General features: G+C 41.1%; 1 long non-coding RNA gene across 1 annotated transcript; it reads left to right on the top strand.

Annotated features, from left to right (window-relative positions):
- Positions 1 to 345: 345 nt before the first annotated feature.
- LOC139391181 (uncharacterized) lies at positions 346 to 4,111 on the top strand. Its single transcript, XR_011629568.1, has 2 exons — positions 346 to 3,593; positions 3,864 to 4,111. It is a non-coding gene; the product is annotated as an uncharacterized lncRNA (long non-coding RNA).
- Positions 4,112 to 6,019: the final 1,908 nt, after the last annotated feature.

Consider the following 6,019-nt stretch of genomic DNA (forward strand, 5'->3'; position numbering starts at 1 on the left):
CAATACCTTGATTTTGTTGTCCTTAAGCCATTTTCCCACAACTTTGGAAGTATGCTTGGGTTCATTGTATAATTTGGAAGACCCATTTGTGACCAAGCTTTAACTTCCTGACTGATCTCATGAGATGTTTCTTCAATATAGCCACATAATTTTTGTTCCTCATGATGCCATCTATTTTATGAAGTGCATCAGACCCTCTTGCAGCAATGCACCCCCACAACATGATGCTGCCACCCCTGTGCTACACGGTTGGGATGGGGTTCTTCGGCTTGCAAGCCTCCCCCTTTTTCCTCCAAGCATAACAATGGTCATTATGGCTAAACAGTTCTATTTTTGTTTCATCAGACCAGAGGATATTTTTTCAAAAAGTATGATCTTTGTCACCATTTGCAGTTGCAAACCGTAGTCTGGCTTTTTTATGGCGGTTTTGGAGCAGTGGCTTTTTCCTTGCTGAGCGGCCTTTCAGGTTATGTCAATATAGGACTCGTTTTACTGTGGATATAGATACTTTTGTACTTGTTTCCTCCAGCATCTTCACAAGGTCCTTTGCAGTTGTTCTGGGATTGATTTGCACTTTTCGCACTAAAGTACGTTCATCTCTATGAGACAGAACGAGTCTCCTTCCTGAGCAGTATGACGGCTGCGTGGTTCCATGGTGTTTATACTTGCATACTATTGTTTGTACAGATGAACATGGTACCTTCAGGCTTATGGAAATTGCTCCCATGGATGAACCAGACTTGTGGAGGTCTACAATTTTTTTTCTGAGGTCTTGGCTGATTTCTTTTGATTTTCCCATGATGTCAAGCGAATAGGCACTGAGTATGAAGGTAGGCCTTGAAATACATCCACAGGTACACCTCCAATTGACTCAAATGATGTCATATAGCCTATCAGAAGCTTCTAAAGCCATGACATTTTCTGGAATTTTCCAAGCTGTTTAAAGGCACAGTCAACGTAGTGTATGTAAACATCTGACTACTGGAATTGTGATACAGTGAGTTAAAAGTGAAATAATCTGTCTGTAAACAATTGTTGGAAAAATGACTTGTGTCATGCACAAAGTAGATGTCCTAACTGACTTGCCAATACTATAGTTTGTTAACAAGACATTTGTGTAGTGTTTGAAAAACGAGTTTTAATGATTCGAACCTAAGTGTAGGTAGACTTCTGACTTCAACTGTATGTATACACACAAAAGTATGTGTACACCCCTTCAAATGAGTGGATTCGGCTATTTCAACCACACCGTTGCTGGCAGGTTTATTAAATCGAGCACACAGCCATGCAATCTCCATAGACAAATATTGCCAATAGAATGGCCTTACTGAAGAGATCAGTGACATTCAACGTGGCAGTGTTATAGGATGCCACCTTTCCAACAAGTCAGTTTGTCAAATTTCTGCCCTGTTGGAGCTGCCCCGGTCATCTGTAAGTGCTGTTATTGTGAAGTGGAAACGTCTAGGAGCAACAACGGCTCAGCCACGAAGTGGTAGGCCACACAAGCTCACAGAATAGGACCACTGAGTGCTGAAGCGTGTCACGCATAAAAGTCTTCTGTTGCAACACTCACTACCGAGTTCCAAACTGCCTCTGGAAGCAACTTCAGCACAATAACTGTTCGTTTGGAGCTTCATGAAATGGGTTTCCATGGACGAGCAGCTGCACACAAGCCTAAGATCACCATGCACAATGCCAATCGTCGGCTGGAGTTGTGTAAAGCTCGCCACCATTGGACTCTGGAGCAGTGGAAACGTGTTCTCTGGAGTGATGAATCACGCTTCACCATCTGGCAGTCCAACGGACGCATTTGGGTTTGGCGGATGCCAGGAGAACGTTACCTGCCCTAATGCATAGTGCCAACTGTAAAGTTTGGTGGATGAGAAATAATGGTCTGGGGCTGTTTTTCATGGTTCGAACTAGGCCCCTTAGTTCCATTGAAGGGAAATCTTAACGCTAAAGCATATAATGACATTCTCGTCAATTCTGTGCTTCCAGCTTTGGGGCAACAGTTTGGGGAATACCCTTTCCTGTTTCAGCATGAGAATGCCACCGTGCACAAAGCGAGATCCATAAATGGTTCATCAAGATCGGTGTGGAAGAACTTGACTGGCTTGCGCAGAACCCTGACCTCAACCTCATTGAACACATTTGGGATGAATTGGAACGCTGACTGCGAGTCAGTCCTAATTGCCCAACATCAGTGTCCGACCTCACTAATGTTCTTGTGGCTGAATGGAAGCAAGTCTCCGCAAAAATGTTCCAACATCAAGTGGAGAGCCTTTTCAGAAGAGTGGAGGCTGTTATACCAGCAAAGGGGGGACCAACTCCATATTTATGCCCATGATTTTAGAATGAGATGTTCAATGAGCAGGTGTCCACATGCTTTTGGTCATGTAGTGTGTATAATCAACTGTTACTAATGATCCTCAGCAACAACCACATGGTCATGACGGCGTTTACAGAGGAAGCAAATTAAGGTAAACGAAACAATGTCATTAAATGGAATGATAATGTAGGTTATACCAACTGAAGGGAACTATCAGTAAATTGGCAGTTGAATATGTGTTATTAGGCCTACTGACGATCGATACTAATGGTGGCTAACATTTAACATGATAGAAGTAGGAAACTGAGAAAGATGGGGTAGCCTATGTTTAAGACATTTGAGTGGCCATCCCTGCAAGTCAAAAGGCTGTACAATTTAAATTCTGCATAATGGCACATCATTTTATAAACTTTACAGTAGGAAAGTTGATATGCTTCAGTTTGCTGCCAAATGACTTGTTTTACATTTGTCGCCAGCGACTATAAGGTCAAATATATCTAAACCGAGTGTCATTTATATTTACAATTCCCTTATCCAAACGGATTACTCATTTACCTAGCTCTTAAGTTGTAAATTACAGTCAGTGTTATTTCTAATAAAAATTTAAGTGGATGCTTTTTCCAATTGAAACCTGTAGGTTTGCTAGACCTTATTCATGGTTTCCTCACGCGTAAAAGTGGTGGAATTAAGTTAAGGTCAGAATACAGCGTATCTGTTGACACACCTCCGCCACACCTTAATTTATTAAATCTCCACCCAAAACAAATAGTAGGTGAATAGAATACTATTCTCATGCTTATATTCAAGTTCAGAATACGCATGGAGAGAGGTGCATAGAAAGGGAATTATGTTCCATTTACATGCGCTTAACTTGGGTTGGAATCGGGCCCTTGGTGAACAAATAGGCTGGATACCTTAGCTGTGTCTTCTATGTCATGGGAATCTCCAGGGTATTCCGAGCTCTAGAATTCCAGCTGAAAGTCCATAGGATATACTTCCATAGGATATCAGGTTTGTTACAATACATGCATCATTGAAATAGTCCTGGGCCTATTCCACTTCACTGGGAAACATATTTTTTATCTGTCTGGATGACAATTTCAAAAATGTTCTCTTACTTTCCACAGAGTTGTCAAAATTGATAGATTATGACACATTCTTCCTATGTCCTGCTGGTTAATGGATTGCCAGGGATGGATTGGACCAAGATGAGGACAAGTTCCTATGAGGAGGAAAACTCTTGTCTGGCATCGGGACGACTAAGGTGAGTTTACTAATTCTCTTAGTACAGATGCATTTTGTTTACATGCACATACTTTGATATGGCCTACATATTTTCATTGATTCACAGTGCTTAATTTAAGTCAAAGGAACGTCCTTATGTTTTTTGTCTTTAGCCTATGGAGGGCAGCATTTCTTTGCTCATAAAGGGTTAATTACTATTTTGGTTAAAGTGCCAATGTATAGCTAACTGGGTACTACATGGGTTTTATAATTGTTTTAATGGTTATCAAATTCCAATGTATTTTGACAGGTGTGACCCAAGACTGTGCTGATCCAGCTCTTGTGGTCCTGTCATCACAGGATGAAAAAAGATGTCTGTGAAAGATGCAGGTTTTTTGAAGGACCTAATATCCATCTGTTGGGAAAGTTGAAACTTTCACTGAATCATTCAGATGTGTATCCTTGTTTTGTATTCCAGTATGTGGAATCAATTGCACTGCTTGTACTGTAATCTAATGGTTATTAGTCAATTCAATAAATATCGATTTAAAAAAAAAACGTATACATGGATAATTCTTCTAAAATGTCAAGTGGTGCTTATGACCGTGTACTAAGCTCCTTTTTTTAAATGTCATTTTAGATGCATGCTGTTTTATCTTGTAAGCCACCTTGAACCATGTCTTGTAAACAAAGTGAAACACATTCAAGTTTGCTGACCCTCAGGCTAGCCAATAGCTTCTACGCTATTTTGCTAGCTAAAGCGTTGAGTGAGATAGTTAGTCTATTCACAATAGTTCACTCAAATAAAGTAATGTTGTTTAGCTTATACAAGTATTCAGACCCCTTGACTTTTTCCACATTTTGTTACGTTACAGCCTTATTCTAAAATGGATTAAATAAATCCACATCAATCTACATACAATACCCCAAAATGACAAAGCGAGAACAGGTTTTGAGACATTTTTGCAAATGTATAAAAAACTAAAAAGAAATATCTTATTTACATTAGTATTCAGATCCTTTGCTATGAGACTCAAAATTGAGTTCAAGTACATCCTGTTTCCATTGGTCATCATTGAGATGTTTCTAGATCTTGGGAGTCCACCTGTGGTAAATTATATTAATTGGACATGATTTGGAAAGGCATAATGTCTCACAGTCAGAGCAAAAAGCAAGCCATTGAGGTATAATTAATTGTCTGTAGAGCTCCGAGACAGTATTGTGCCGAGGCACAGATCTGGGGAAAGGTACCAAAAAAAGTCTGCAGCATTGATGGGCCCCAAGAACACAGTGGCCTCCATGATTCTTAAATGGAAGAAGTTTGGAATCACAAAGACTTCCTAGAGCTGGCCGCCCGGCCAAGCTGAGCAGTCGGGGGAGGTGACCAAGAACCCGATGGTCACTCTGACAGAGCTCCAGAGTTCCTCTGTGGTGATGGGAGAACCTTCCATAAGGACAACCATTTCTGCAGCACTCCACCAATTGGGCCTTCATGGTAGAGTGGCCAGATGGAAACCACTCCTCACTAAAAAGCACACGACAGCCCACTTGGAGTTTGCCAAAAAGCACCTAAAGGACTCTCAGACCATGAGAAAGAAGATTCTCTGGTCTGATGAAACCAAGATTGAACTCTTTGGCCTGAATGCCAAGCGTTACTTCTGGAGGAAACCTGGCAGCATCATGCTGTGGGGATGTTTTTCAGCGGCAGGGACTGGGAGACTAGTCAGGATCGAGGGAAAGATGAACGAAGCAAAGTACAGAGAGATCCTTGATTAAAAACCTGCTCCAGAGTGTTTAGGACCTCAGACTGGGGCGAAGGTTAATCTTCCAAAAGGACAATGACCCTAAGCACACAGCCAAGACAATGCAGGAGTGGCTTCGGGACAAGTCTCTGAATGTCCTTGAGTGGCCCAGCCAGAGCCCGGACTTGAACCCGATCAAACATCTCTGGAGAGACCTGAAAATAGCTGTGCAGCGATGCTCCCCATCCAACCTGACAGAGCTTGAGAAGAATGGGAGAAACTCCCCAAATACAGTTGTGCCAAGCTTGTAGCTTCATACATAAGAAGACTTGAGGCTGTCATCTCTGCCAAATGTTCTTCAACAGAGTACTGAGTAAGGGGTCTGAATTCTTAGGTAAATGTGATATTTCCGTTTTTTATTTTTAATAAATGTGCAAACATTTCTAAAAACCTGTTTTTGCTTTGTCAGTATGTGGTATCGTATGTAGATTGATGAGGGTAAAAAACATTTGATCCATTTTAGAAAAAGGCTGTAGGTAACAAAATGTGGAAAAAGTCAAGGGGTCTGAATACTTTCAGAATGCACTGTATGTATATCAATATTCTAAAGTTGATATGATGAATATTGATATTATTAGCTATAAGGTTACTCCATGAATGGCTACTTTGTAACCGACTGTCCCAACGACTTCTCTTGGGTGGATTCTTCTTCTCCTCACCCGAC

This window comes from Oncorhynchus clarkii, chromosome 31 (genome assembly GCF_045791955.1).
Source record: "Oncorhynchus clarkii lewisi isolate Uvic-CL-2024 chromosome 31, UVic_Ocla_1.0, whole genome shotgun sequence".
Taxonomy (NCBI): Eukaryota; Metazoa; Chordata; class Actinopteri; order Salmoniformes; family Salmonidae; genus Oncorhynchus; species Oncorhynchus clarkii.